The 15,733-nt window shown below is 40.8% G+C and overlaps 1 protein-coding gene and 1 long non-coding RNA gene across 2 annotated transcripts in view; one reads left to right on the top strand and one right to left on the bottom strand.

The window, feature by feature from the left end:
• si:ch211-186j3.6 (neural-cadherin) overlaps nucleotides 1-15,733 on the bottom strand; it is a 351,776-nt gene that overhangs the window by 8,200 nt on the left and 327,843 nt on the right. The gene's annotated exons all lie outside the window — the stretch shown is intronic.
• Nucleotides 756-7,587, top strand: LOC117810093. The gene is made up of 3 exons (XR_004630696.1): nucleotides 756-765; nucleotides 4,323-4,367; nucleotides 7,424-7,587. It is a non-coding gene; the product is annotated as an uncharacterized LOC117810093 (long non-coding RNA).

The following is a 15,733-nucleotide window of genomic DNA, read 5'->3' as shown; positions in this document are numbered from 1 at the left end:
TGTCTGTCTGTCTGTCTCACTCTCTGTCTGTCTGTCTGTCTGTCTGTCTCGCTCTCTCTCTGTCTGTCTGTCTGTCTGTCTGTCTGTCTCGCTCTCTCTCTGTCTGTCTGTCTGTCTGTCTGTCTCACTCTCTGTCTGTCTGTCTGTCTGTCTGTCTCGCTCTCTGTCTGTCTGTCTGTCTGTCTGTCTGTCTCCCTCTCTCTCTGTCTGTCTGTCTGTCTGTCTCACTCTCTGTCTGTCTCGCTCTCTGTCTGTCTGTCTGTCTGTCTCGCTCTCTCTCTCTCTCTCTCTGTCTGTCTGTCTGTCTGTCTGTCTGTCTGTCTGTCTGTCTGTCTGTCTGTCTGTCTCTCTCTGTCTGTCTCTCTCTGTCTCTCTCTCTCTCTCTCTCTCTCTCTCTCTCTCTCTCTCTCTCTCTCTGTGTCTCTCTGCTGCTCTGCCCTCACAGGTGCAGCTCGTTGCAATCAGTGATTTAGCCCAGGTGTGTCTAATAATCAATCAAGGCTGGAGCATGAAGAACAGCACAGCGGACAGTTTGAAGTTTAACAAGTAAAATCTGACTTTTGTATTTCTTTATAGAAGCACATTTTTTGTTAAAACTTGTCCCTAATTAAATGATCAAGCCACCATTGTTGTCCAGTGTGTGGAAACACTTTGGCTTTTGCAAAGAGGGAGATGATGCCACAAATCTATCCAACCACCTACTAAGGCGCCATGGGATTTCACACAACGCCGACCGTCCAGGCACCTCTTGCAGCGTTCATCAAGGTAACATCAGCTTTGCAGAAGCCTCAGGCCTCTCCAGCATGTTTAGTTGGAGACTAGTCACAGTCACACTGGTTGAATTTTTGGCTGAAAAGCTACTGAATGGATTTCAAGTCACTGAATTGTTTCAGATCGTATCGTTCTAAATGAACCAATATCGTCCTTTAATTGTATCAGCAACCACGTATCATTATATGAATTGAATCGTTGTTCAAAAGAATCGTTAAACCACTAGTTTGAAGATTATTTTAGTTTGAATCAAAGAACAATTCTTGGAATAAAGGCATCTGCTAAACAACTGCGACATCTCTACAGCTACATACATTGTCTATATGATTTAATTTGCCTTTAATACGACTGAAACAACATTCAAGCGAGTTATCATATCTTTAAAATGCTCCCCTTTAAGTTCTGGTGCCGTCAATCTGATCAGTTTTTAAATATAAAACACCATTTTGACACGATCGGCTTGTCTGGCCAGTATCACATTTTCAATTAGAAGCTTATATCCACATGAAGCCATTTAAAACCCTGATTCACATCCTCATCTTCACATCTGCCAATATCTGTGCGGTTAAGAGTAATTATGACTGTGTGACAGGCCCTGTAGGCGGAGAACATCCTCCAGATTATTGCCGCTGCAGTCTGCTGGGTTCAGAGAATACTAATGATGCCCTAACCAATGGAAGCACAGACAATTAGCGGCCTGACGTTTTATTAGAGCGACCCGCTCTTCCGTTACTAATTGACAGTTTTGAAAAGAGAAGCGTTCACACTGAACATGGATCTTCTGCGAGATACGAGGAGGTGGTTCACATGAATTAAAACAATGTGTGCCGGGAGAGGAAGTGCAGGGAAGAGGGACTGCTTTAACTTCACTTCAGGGTAAGTGTTGATGAAGGGATTTGACTTCAGAGAAAAGTAGACTCTAGGCAATTCACACACACACATGCACACACACATGAGTTCATCCAATCTGCATGTCTTTCCCACCGTAGTGCTGCTGTGACCTTTTCAGGTGTCAAATCCCCTGTGCCTTGTCTCAGCTCTATCCCCCCTCGCTCTCCTTTAATGTTTCCTGTTTTTCTTGTCTTTTTTATAAAATGAACCTTCTTTACACCCACACAAACTTCAATGTTTCACTGTCATTCATTTATTTTATTAATTCAGCAGTGCTTTTTTTTAGCGGATCAAACAACACAATCAAAGATACTCTTTTAATCGCAGTGAAAACTTGTAGGATATGCAGCGCAATGTTGAGATAATATTTAGTTATTATTCCAAAATATTCCCATTGAGCCTGACTGAGTTATTGTCTGCGCTCTCTTCAAATCAGTCTTTGTGGCGGCATTACATAGGGAAGCTGTGTTTAATCACATTTTAGAATAGCAGCAGTCACATAGCGCACATGATTTGACATGGCAGCACTATAAATATCCTCGCTGTTCAAAACTTGTTAATGTAAGGTGTGTCAGTGCTGTGGAAAAACTGTGATTATAACACATGTTTGAACACATCTCCCTCAGCATCAACCTCTGCTTTTCTTCAAAATGCACACATCTTTCTCCTACATCACAACTAAAACTCAACAGCCCATCCATCAAGTAAGCACAGCAACACACGGCACTCAAACTCCCTGTGAATTGATAACACCCCATTAAACAGCCCACCCTCTGACAACTCTGTAAGAGTAAATCCATTCAGCCAGAAACCAGCTGCATGGAACGGGAGGAAAAATCAATATTCATTTACTGTCAGCTTGTCCCCCTCGCCACAACTCCAGCGTCTGGCAGATTTATGAGATGAAATTGTTTCGAGAGATTCACTGTTTCATTTTTAGAGTGGAATTATGGCTTTTAATGACAGTGAACACGAAGGGATAAAAATCTAAAGAAGTGAAAGGCAGACTTTTGTTCTTGCAGGAAACACATGAGGCTGTCTGCTCCAGGGAGTGGCCTCTGTGTGAGAGCGGCAGGAAAAGGCAAAAACAAGGTCAAGGGTTCAGTCTCATGCCCCGACTGCAATTCTCCTCATTTGCTGTGGGTTGGCTTCAAGCTTCCCAAAGACTGAGAGAAAAAACAAAAGCAGGGATTTGAAGCAGCCTGCAGGCTTCCAAAGCCACAGATAATATGTGGCTTGAGGCTTTAAAGCTGGGTCATATACAATACTAAAAATGAGAGCTTCAAGCAAGTGTCTCTTGGCAGAATTCTTTATCACTCAATGAAAAATCTTCTTACTTTGATCTTCTTATTAACGGTAACACATAAAATAGCAGAAATCCAGGTCAAAGTAGTAAATGACTAACATACTACACAGGATTTAAACGTATAACGACATGCAGAGAATGAAAGAAACATGTCTGAGAGTTTCTGGCTGCCTCACAGACAGATTGAAGCAGATGAAAACATCAAATCTATAACAATTCACAAGCAGAGGGAAACTCTGTTATAGAATAAACAACAAGACCAGCCAAGGCAACACAAACAGTGCATTAACTCATAAATGGATATAAATCAAATCATACAGCTGAAATTGTTGTACTTAGAAAGCACTTTGCAGCCTGTACATGAATATCATTTACAACACTGCCTTTCTCAGTGTTTTCACATGGCTGCAAAGAGGATGAAACTCAGACAAGTGCATCGAACGGAGAAACAATGAATGAAACAGGCGAGGATGCAAGGTTAGGGTGTAAAAACATTATGAAGATGTCATGATTGTGAATGATCTCACTTGTCAAACAGTAAGCAGCAGACGGAACTTGTGCCGAGCAAATTGATACATATTGATTCAGCAATTGTGATATTTGTTTGGAAGATACTATATCAGTTCTTCCGCCCCTCTCGTTGACACATTAAACGGGTAAAAATGTATTTTTCTTTCCCTTAAGTTCCTGTAATCACAGCCACTTCTGTGTCTGTAGAAATTGCTGTTTGGCTACTAGGCTGGCTACTGGAACCTCAAGCTGTGAGCATGAGAGAGAGAGCAGCTTTAGCCCAGTGACATAGAAGTGAAGTGAAGGGAGCTAATGCTGCTAATTAAGACAAAGCAGTGAAAGCGTAATTTTCAGATTATTCCACATGCTACAGAGAACCACATGTCCACATTTTTAAAAGAGAGCTACATGTTTTTTTTTATGATTTGCTGCAGCTCTTCATTCGGACTCCTGCAGCTCTCACACAGCAACAACAAAGACAGACTGCTCAGAATCACAGGTTGACAGACACAGATGTTTTGTTGAGTCCATTTGGTGTGTCCTAAAAAATACACAAGTATCCTTTGAGTCTGCTGCAGGTGACAAAGGGCACAGAAGAGAGAGAGCTGTGTCACCTGATAACTAGGTTTTCTTTTTGTCCTGTTCTGGGGACCAACTGTGAGCTCTACAGAGATGTCCCACACACAGCCACATAACACAAAACCCAGTAAAATAGATAAGGCTGCAGACACTGCACCACCACACCTCAACTGGATGATGAACTCGGGGTGTAACGATTCATCTACTATATCAATGTATCGATTTATATTCCTATGATCCGACTACATCGATCTGTGCTCGGCAGGTTGGCCTTCCAGACGACATATATGGATCTAACATCGTTTAAAAGGTAATAAATCAATTGTATCCATACTAGGAAATAACACATTGGATTTAAAGCTGCTGTGAGGAACTTTTGTTTAGTATCGATTCTGGCATCCCTTGTGGACAAAGTGATACCTCTTATGTCTTGTCCTAAACATGCAAATGTAGTGTTTTCAACAAAAAACTCATCTTTATCAGGCAATGTGATTAGTTTCCATGAAAACAGTCAAATAAAGGCTGTTTCTGAAGCAAGATGTCCAGCATCTGGTCTGACACCTACCCCCTCAGGGCGGTTTCAGGCATTAAAAATGACAACATAGAAGGTGTCAGTGTTGTTGCTGATGGTCTCGTTTGCTATTCAAGGTCATAAAGAGGCATCAGTATCATTTTCAGTCTGTTTCTCAGCCAGTTCAAAACTCCTCACAGGGCCTTTAAGCACGGCAGACTTTATATGGATGTGTGTTTTTTTCACTTTTAATGATAAAGATTCAGGCGGCCTGTCTGTGACGTCATCGCCACGCGCCAGCAGACAACAAAACATAGCATGGCGGATGGCAGAGGAGAAGATGGCGAGAAATGATCAAGCCACCATTGCGGTCCAGTGTGTGGAAACACTTTGGCTTTTGAAAAGACGGAGATGTTCTAAATAAGTCGCTCGCTGTTTGTAGGATATGTAAAGGTCAAGTAAAGTTACCACGGCAACACCACAAATCTATCCAACCACCTACTAAGGCGCCATGGGATTTCACACAACGCCGACCGTCCAGGCACGTCTTACAGTGTTCATCAAGGTAACATCAGCTCTGCAGAAGCCTCAGGCCTCTCCAGCATGTTGAGTCAGAGACTAGGAACAAGGAATCACGGCAACAACAGGAATCTAGGACTGTCCAGTATCAAGGGATGTATTTCACAGTCACACTGGTTGAACTTTTGGCTAAAAAGTCACTGAATCGTTTCGGATCGTATCTTTCTAAATGAACCAATATCGTCCAGTTTTCAAAACTGCCTACTATACTAGCAGTACGTACTGATTTGTCCAAAATTTAGTATGTAGTATGTGAACAAGAGTAAAATCTGCAGTATGCCAAAACTCCCCAGATGTCTACTGATTCGGGAAAATTTCACCCCATGCATCGTATCAGTCTGCCTGACGTACTGTTTCTCTTTTTTCAAGGTGGCCCTCAGTTTCTATGTGCTATGAAAATGATTAAATTCCAAGTAAACCACTTCTTAATTTTTTAAATCATACGTGATTCCAAAGAAGCAGTTTCTCTATCAGCTTGGCCGTTGTTTACTTCTGCATTCTCAAACCGGAAATCCACGAATTGTGATACAAATCAAATCGTTGTTGAAAAGAATCGTTACACCCCTAGTGATAACTGAGATGGAACATTTTCACATGGTTGTGTTCCCTATTTTTTGACAAAGTCCTCCTCATCATGTCTTTTGTGACAGTTAAAAATTAAAAAGAAAACAAGCAACTTTCCATTTTTGGTGCCCTGGTATAGAAACAGGAACTGATTATGTTGTTATAGTATCATATCCGAGTTTAAAATTCTGGTCTTGTGACAACCCCACGCTCTAACAAATTAGAGTTGGCATTTTTAATCAGGTAGTTTCGACTCAATTTCACAGCCAGTTGTACTCTCAGCTCCACTTTTTTAAGTCTCAGTGATTTATGTAGAGTTTGCAAAGTATTGCAATATGCATCATATCATCAGGGTCTTGTCAATACCCAGCGCTGGACAGAACAGACATGCACAGTCAAGCTAACATTGCTGCACAGTTTTGGTACAACATGAAGTGTGCTACATTAACATCATCCTGCAGTGGGTATTTGCCACTTAGTTCCCAATAAAAGATTAGGTGAATTAAGATAGATGCAACATTTTCTCTTTATCCATTAGATTACATGATGCAAATGTTAAGCACTGGAAACACCCCTACATGTTTTTTTTTTTTATCTCATTACTTGGTATATTTATCTTTTAATTCCAGGTTGTTCAATTAAACTCGCCTGTTTGCTCTTGATTTTCCAACATTAAGTCTGTGATTCTGTTTTGAAAAGTAATGCATATAAATTGGATTGTTACTGATGCACCAATATACTGCTCCTCTCAAATTTCTCAAACTCCTCCAGCGGGCAGCCTGCATTAAAGAAATAAAAGTTTTCTTCCTCACAGTGATTGGCACACACACTCATGGAGCTTGAACAGTTGGATTTGAAGTTTTTGAACAAGACGCATACACAGACAACACTGTGGGCTATGTGGATGTGCAAACAAGCAGCAGACTTCATTAAGACTTTCTGTTCTCACTAGGGTGAAAAAATGTACAGAAGAAAAGTTTGGATGGATGTGAACAGAGCCCCACAAAGAATCTGATGATGAGCCGCTGTGAAGAGACTGTAGTTTACTGCGTGGATCGATATCCTCTGTGCATTAGAGCTCGGGCCTGAACGAGGGGAGGCTGTGGTTTCAAACACAGAAAAAAGTGAAATATAAGAACTGCTTGGTGTATGTTGGGGGAGTTTATATCTCTGTGTTTACAGTTGATTTCTGCAGAGCTGCAGAAAGCTGTGCAGGTGTAAATGTGTGTGTGTGTGTGTGTGTGTGTGTGTGTGTGTGTGTGTGTGTGTGTGTGTGTGTGTGTGTGTGTGTGTGTGTGTTTGTTTGTAAAGCAGTGGCTGGTGTGAGCTCCACTGGGAAGTGAGCGAGGAAGCTGCAGGTCAGGGCGTACAAGATGAATCTGCTCTGTTCAAAGGCCTTCTCCAGAGGGCAAACGGAGAAATGGAGAATTTGATCGGTATTTCTGACTGTCTGACTCTGTGTATGTGTGTGTGTGTGTGTGTGTGTGTGTGTGTGTGTGTGTGTGTGTTTGAGCGTGAAGAGTGAGCCTGAAAAGAGAGATTATGTGTTTATTTGTTTACACTGCCTCTAAGGCCCCACAGTCTCTTTGACCATCACTTCTTTTTTTGTTTAACTTCCTCGCTCCCTCTGCTTATTTCGTACTCCTGACGTATATTTACCCCGTCTCTGTCTAACAGCCTTCATCTTTTTTCTTTTCCTTGGCCTTTAACAGCAACCACTGCTATTGGTCAAACCCCAGAGCTACTCCTGGATCTGCAGCAGACGCCTTGGGCTAACAGCACCACACTGGAATTAATACACACTTCACAATATCTTCTCTACTTGAGTCACTGAAAGCATTGGAACAGTTTGAAATTAAAACACATGAAGACATCTGTCTGGAGTACTTTAGTGAGTATTTTAACTGCTCTACAGTCTCTGTGGTGAGTTTTTATCTGGTTCTGAAATAGTCTCACTCAAACTCATTCCTCTTCATGACCTACAGCGTAAAATAAGATCATCACAAACAACATTGGTTATCCCTTAAGACTAAGTCAGTGCTCTGCTGGTTAAGTTTGTGATAAGTAAGTTATCAAGAAGGAGGAGTTTCTTTTCTTTAGATATTTTTTTTTAATATAAGTTTTGTTCTCATGGCTGATACTGAAAAAGAATTATCACACAGATGCTAGTTTAGTAATTTAAAGAGCTAAATGTCTATGAACAGGATATCATTGTTAGCTTCAGCCAAACAAGAACAGTCAGACATGTACTAAGGATTACCCTCGACATGGTTTGTAATAGAGGGAATCCCACGGGTCATGGGATTCCTGTGGGATGGGAGTCAAATTTGCTATTAATCACGTGATTGGGACGGTACAGGATAAAAAAGTTAACAGGAGCAGACGGGAGCAGGAAGGTCTAGAGGGACTGTTGTTAAGTCTTACTTGTGACAGCATGAAGTTTTCTCGGTTCATTGTGTGTAAACTGTAAACTGTAAACATTAGCTCACAGTTTACACACCTGCTCCACCAGGTAACTCTGGATCTCTCCTGCTCTCCAGTTTAGCTCTGAAGTTTCTCCTTTTTTTTCCTCCGGTGCATTGAATCATCTTTTTCTCTGTAAACTCCAGCTCATGAAGGTGTCCACGTGTGTGTACGCAGTAAAGGGCATGACATCGGCATGGTCAGAATCCCTCATTATTTAGTTTAGCTGTATTTTATATGACTTTGAAGCTGCAGACCTGAACAGCTGATCAGTGTGCTGCAGGCAGAGGAGCAGGTCTTTGTTGTGTCCGCAAATAATGCAAAACAAACCGTCTCTCTGATGTGAAGTGAAAGTGAAGTGCTGACCGAGATGGGTGCTCGGGTCTTAGTTTTCCAAACTCAGGTACAGTATGTGAATGGTGAAGGTAATGCTTTTATGCACTTTTGTTGATTGAGGTATGTATTGCCTACAGACTAAAAGAAGAGAAAAATGGGAGCGGTACAGGAGCGGGAGTCATTTTACTTGGAGAGGGACAGGACATAACTTTTTTTACTCTGGCTCTGGATTGGGACAGGACAAGATTTGTTTCTGTGGGAGTGGGATGGGACAGGAGTGAAAATCCCTTCCCCTGTCACCCTCTAGTTTGTAATCGTTTACTGTTGAAGATCTCAGACTGACAATTGCACAGTCTGTGGAACGCTCTAACTCCGATGCAGACAAACTTTTCAAGTCCACAGCCCCAAACTACCAAACACAAAATGCCCCATGACCAGTATTATTGGCTGAAAAAGGATTTCATTAGTCCCAATACTGAGTTCTCTGGTCCAGACATAACCAATAATGTAATTTCTCTCAATACACCACTAGAGTACTTCAAGAAGTTTGTGTCCGATTATGTAGAATAGAAATACCCACACCCTACGCAGCAAGTGTGATGTTCCCCTTTGCTTTCAGAGGAAAAGAACTGTTTCTGGGACTTACGCTGCAAATGAACAAAGCTGAACACTGGGACACTCGGGATTGGGACAGGACAAGATTTGTTTCTGTGGGAGTGGGATGGGACAGGAGTGAAAATCCCTTCCCCTGTCACCCTCTAGTTTGTAATCGTTTACTGTTGAAGATCTCAGACTGACAATTGCACAGTCTGTGGAACGCTCTAACTCCGATGCAGACAAACTTTTCAAGTCCACACGAGAGCAGGCGAGCGATCACAACAACAGAGAGTGTACAACAACCCATTTTTCAGATGCAGCATAGTGCATGGACTGTTCACCTGTAATCATCTGCTACTGTCTCTCTCTCTCCAACAGCTTCTTAACTTTCTCTCTTCCCCTCTGTTCCTCCATTTTCTGCAGCTCTCTCTCTCCCTGCTGCTGTTGTCTGTGAGTCTGTGTTGCATTAAAGTGCGTTGTGAGATCAGATCAGCATGAACTGCCGGCTGGGCTACAGCACCTACTAGCATTCAAAATCACAGGAGACGTTGCCACAGACACTAACTCCTCACCCTTCTTCTGCAATCTGAGAAAATGGTTGAGCTCTATTTTTTCCGCCCTCACCTGAACGCCCACGTCATTCTCCCCTGTGCAGGCTGTGCGTGGTCAGTCAGTGGTTGAGTGAGTGAGATAGAGCAGGTGAGTAGAGCACTGAGTGGGGTGGTTAACACAGAGTTTGGTTCTTTGTTCAAAACATTCAGGGCTCTAGCCAGCATCCCCCATAACGTAGCATCTTTAGAGACCTCATATCCTAAAGAGCATGCTATGATGCACTCAACAAAAAGTCACAAACACAACACCACATGAACATTTGCACTGACATTTAAAGAATGTGCATCAACCACTGTCACAATGTTTTTAGACACTTAAGGGAAAATAGTCAGCTGGAAACATTGTCTGCTATTTGCTTCCATCAACTTGTTAAGTAGCAGTAACAGTGGCTGGAACAGGGGTTATATTTGTAAATCCAAAATATTAAAAAAGCATGTCACTCCAAAGGACAAAACAATGGTGTAAGAAGGCCTGTCACACCAGAAGTTGTAACACAAGCATTTACAGGAGGAGCAGCTACCAGAGAGCACCCCCCTCTCCCTCTCCCTCTCTCTTTATCTGTGTTTCTCTGCAGAGCGTGTGACCCTTACAGTCACAGAGGAACACATACATAGGTTCACAGTAATGTGAAATAGTTCAATGATTAATTTTAGCATTATTGATCTCTTGGAGTTATAAAACAATAAAAAAAATAGCAATTGTAAAACAATACCTCAGAGTTTGTGGATTTTCACAGAAATGTTAAAGACAAGGGGAAAACAATGAAGACTGTATAAAGAGTAAATTTGACAGCCAAGATCTAATCATTTGGACCTGAAGTCTGAGGTTATGTGTGAGCCAAATTTGGAGATTGTCCCTCCAGGTGCTCCTGAGATATCACATTTAAAGCTCTGGACAGCACAGAGAGCCAGTAAAGAAAATTCCTCTGGCGAGGATGCATAATAACAGGACAGATGTCTAATGGATGTCCTGCTGAGGCCTCTCAAATCTTCTGCACTGCCCCTTTAATTAAGTCTGGGTGCACAGTGATGCAGCATGCTTTCTGTTGAGCAGGGAAATCCATTGTATCTTGAGCACTTCAAATGATGCTGAATGAGTGTGCGTGTAATGGAATTTCCAGTCACACGATCGATACCCGAGCCGCCCTGCAATAAGATCAGCGTCTGTGTGTACATCAACACAAGTCAATAATATAGTATGGATATTACCCTCATCACGCTATAATTCTATTTACTGCAGCCATCTTTCTCCAAACAGTCAATAAATCACAACTTTTTTCTCTCGGCTCATTTGTTTCAGCCATGGCAGGTTATTTAAGGCCACTAACAATACTATGCTGCTGATATCCCTTTGGAATCCAAACCGGTGCACTGAGGCTTTTAATCTCCACATCTGCAGGAAACCTGAACTATAACAGTTCACTGATTACATGCAGCTGGTGACTGTGTTTCCTACCAGCATGTGAATGAGGAACACAGTGACAGAAGTTAATATATATATATATATATATATATATATAAAAAGAGTTAATGTGACCCCATGGTTTTTTTGTGTATATTATATTCCTGTCTTTCATTTAGCTGCTAGGGCAGTTCAATATACAATATACAGACATGTGCTCTCATCTTTCACTCTGCTGTTTTTTTTCCAAGGGTTGTAGCTTCTTATCCCTCCCTCTCTCCCTCCACTGGTCTCAGTATTGATCTCCCTAAGCTAATTGTTTAAAGCCACAGACTGTATGACACATGGGCGTAGTCTCTGTGACCTCACTCATAAGCAGTTAAGTCTATAGCTGGCAATCAAGAAATGATAAATGCTGACTCAACCTAACATTCGGCAAAATACAGGCAAAGAGGTGGAGTTGAGGCGGGCCTTTAGCCTCTAGCTGACAGCTACAGTGTGCCATCCTGTCAGCCAAGTCAGCCAAGTCAGCCATGCCTCTAACACAACATCATCATTTTAATATCTTCAAAGCTAATCAGTTTTACAGAAAAATTCACTTCCGTGTAATATGTGCCAATAGAGAAATGAGCTATTCAAATTAGTTTTTTGTACCAGGCTGTTAACATGCTTATTTTTGTTAGAAAGATTTTATTTGTAATAGGTGTGTACAGTTTGTTGTTTTCTGTGTGTCTGGAGCCAGCCTCAAATGGACACTCAGGGTTCTGCAGCTCTTAGCTCTTCCAATTAATTTAGACTTTATTTCTAGAAACTGGAGTTTGCAACTTTTTTAAAACAGTGAGGATAGTGCCACTAGAGTCATACTTTCTCTGCAACTCTGTGAGATCCTTATTTTCCTCGATCTACAGTTATAATTTAATCAAACGTAGATAAAGATCTTCAGAGATACTCTGGACCATATGCAGAGGCGGACTGGGATAATAAATCAGGCTGGGAGTTTGATTCCATCCCAGGCCATCCTGTCAACACCACTTGCAGTGTAGGGCTTAAGGCTGATTTATACTTCTGCGTCTCCCCTACGCAGCAGGGGCTGACGCGGACATGAGCACCACATACTTGTGCGTCGATGTGTCCGTGTCGCGCAGCAATTCTCCTCCGAAACGCTTGAGGGCAGTGTGGTCTCTCTGATAGCCGGTCGCCTGTGTGGCCAATGTGTGGCCGATGTGCGGCCGATGAGCGGGGATCGCGGAAGTGCTGTAAATGCGGGAAACACAATGCCACCGAGCCGACCAATCACAGGACTTGCGGTCCGTGTCAATTCTACGCATAGTTACATTTTAGAGGAGGTGCACGTCAGCTACGTGCGTAGGCCTCTGCGTAGGCACGGGAGCTAAGCCGACCTCCAGTGTAGGCTAGAAGTATAAATCAGCCTTAACTGTGTCTGCAGCTACAGTATGTATGCACTTCCATGAATTTCACTGTTTTGACTGCTTAAATCAGACTACCTTCAATTCTATCATTGCTCTGTTGCACTCATTATTGCTAAGACTTAATTCCTCTACAAAGAGGAACAGCTACTGAGCTAGCCATGCTGGGAATGTAACAAACAAGTAACATATGCATGTTGGTTTTTCTGGGTGGTTGCCAAAAATGCAGCTGTTGGAAGACTAAAAAGAAGAGGACCGTGGTTGTTGTTGTGCAAAAATAATGTATAGATAGATGTTTGTGATGGTAAAAAAAGACAATGAAGGATAACACATCATGTATCAAAGCAGCTTCCTGTTCTTAAAGGCCACTGTCCCTTCACTAATAGGAGGGGTAAGCAAGGGAGTGTTTCCAACTTGAATCTGACCATTAATTATCGCTTCCTATTTCTACACACTGTTTCTTTCACATTTCTTTTAGCTGGAGAGTTAAAACCCTTAAAGCGATGAAAGAGTAGGACAGTTAGAACAAAAAAATGTTCCCAGTACAATGAAGATCCAGAACTGATGAAATAATGTCGATTAAATGGTCAACAGAGCCTCTGAAATAAGTTCAAATGCAACACAGAATGAGAACAGAGAAGCATAATCTCATGGATTTGGCGTAGTTGAGGACTGTAGGGGAGAAACGTGTGTCCCTTTAAGCTGAATTCACCTCTTGGAAGGAATTGTTTAAGGTAAAAAAAAAAAAGGAGAGAAAACCTTCCCTCTCCCATCTCTGGTCATGACTGAATAGAGTATATGGGTGATGATATAGTCATTCTCACATGCCAGAGGAAAATCTGACAGTGATGTGTGGATAGAGATTGATTATTAGCAGTGAATAAATTCACACGGTTGTCAATTAAACTTATTCCATAATCATGCAAAATCAAAACAATCATGAGAAGTTATCTTCAGTCACTGTTTATGTTTCCAAAGGAAATGAGGAGTTTAGGGATAATATTAAAATGCTTTTTTCCACTTCTCAGCCATCTGGAGATGTGTGTCAGTATCTGTGTTTGACTGACAGCAGCCAGAAGGATGAGCTCCAGCAAGAGATGAAGACATTTTCCCTGGAGCTCATAAGCAATGGAAGAACAGTATGCTGATAAGAGTTGTGTTGTACAGTAAGGATCATAGCAGCACCCAAAAGGTCCGATACTGTGTCCTCACACAATGCAACACCAGTGAGGGTTTGTTTTGACTGCGACGCCCGGTTTCAGTTTTCTTTTTTTGCTTACAGCCTTTTCCAGTAAAGATTTTAGTTTTTGTCTCCTGCTGATTCAGTAATGTTTGTTGAAGTTGAATGTGTTTGTGTGAGGAGGCGACAGGGCAGAAGTTAAGAGCATGTATCTTCCTGAGTGCCTCGCAGCCTGTAATAACTATAAATGCAGGCATGAACTACTTCACCCTCCCTCAGCAGATAAAGCAGACCCTCCTATATGACTTATTATCTCTGACTTACACTGCTCTGGTGGATCATAATGTACTTTTGCTTTCCTCAGCAGTACATCCAGCTCCACAAGACTTAAGCAGCCACTGATGTACTTTCAGCTGCAGAGATTTAGTTTTCATTCTGCAGGATGTGAGAACAGATCTGGAGGAAGACTTAATGAGGGGCTGTCTCTTCTGTGTTTAGTCAAGATTAAAAAGGTTCTGGCCTCTGAGTCTGCTGCTGTGCCGTCAGACTGTTTGAAGCACTTACACAGAAAAAATAGACTTTAATCATTTCAGCTAAATGGACGGGTTTTCTTTAAAACCATTGTAAAACCATTGTCTGCATTTTCTGCTTGTTTTTCTCACTGAGTTCCTTCGAGTGAAACACTCTTTTGGGATTCATCGTATGTATGATCTTTCAAAGACTTTTAGAGACAACTTTTGGTATTGCATTGTTATTATTATTATTATTATTATTATTATTATTATTATTATTATTATTATTATTATTATTATTATTATCAGTGTTATTATTATTATTATTATTATCAGTGTTATTATTATTATTATTATTATTATCAGTGTTATTATTATTATTATTATTATTATCAGTATTATTATTATTATTATTATTATTATTATTATTATTATAAGTATTATTATTATTATCAGTGTTATTATTATTATTATTATTATTATTATTATTATTATTATTATTATTATTATTATTATCAGTGTTATTATTATTGTTATTATTATTATTATTATTATTATTATTATTATTTATTTATTTTTCAGTGTTATTGTTATTGTTGTTATTGTGTGAATTACAGTTATGTCCAAAAATTTCTACTGTTTTAGTAACGGACCAAAATTGTGTCAGTGGACAGGCTGGAGTTCAATTGTGTATTATGAAGTGTAAATTTACTTTAAAGATATTAAACTAAATGAATTGAATGCATGATGGTTTAAAATGATGGGATTAAGACAAAGCAATCAGCTGAATTAACTCAAGAGGAACCTTCACAGTAAACTGACAGACAAAGAGTCAGGTCATGTTGGCTGTGCAGAGTTGGCACAGAACAGCGTATAGAAGCAGGATACTTCAATCCGAATATAAAAAAGATCAGGCAGTGATCACTGAGCACTGACAGGAGTCTGACACATTAACAACAAACAGTATGTTGTTAAACTGATGTCCTCTTTTGATCTCCTAATCTGAGCGTGCTTGAGGTCACAGGATTACCAAGAGTAGTGATTCCGTGTGTTAAAGATTATTTCAGATTAAACACAAGAACTCTCAGAGCTGACCTGACATGAAACATTTAAACACATTGTTTCTCTATTCAACATCTTTGTTAATGATGAAGGAGAGCAGTTTGTCATCCAGTGAGAATCATAAAAAGTATGGCCACTTTGTGGCAAACATATGTTCTATATGTACAATTTAAGTTGATATATTTCCTCACAGCTCCTACTTGCACTTGCAATACCATGCAATAAAACAAAACCCATACCGAGTGTTAACAAGTGTGACAGACTCTGCATCTAAAAAGTTTGCATGGGTATGCTACAAAACATGATTTATGTTATCAAGGTTTCTTCAGGGTTCAGACAGGAAGACTATAAAAGCAATCACAGCAGTTGTTTAACTCTCCTCTCCCTTGTTCAATAGCTCACCCGCTTCCAGCTGCATGCTCCGGAGCTGTC

Source organism: Notolabrus celidotus, chromosome 3 (genome assembly GCF_009762535.1).
Source record: "Notolabrus celidotus isolate fNotCel1 chromosome 3, fNotCel1.pri, whole genome shotgun sequence".
Classification (NCBI taxonomy): Eukaryota; Metazoa; Chordata; class Actinopteri; order Labriformes; family Labridae; genus Notolabrus; species Notolabrus celidotus.
The sequence above is the reverse complement of the archived record's forward strand: the minus strand, read 5'-3'. Positions and strand labels throughout refer to the sequence as shown.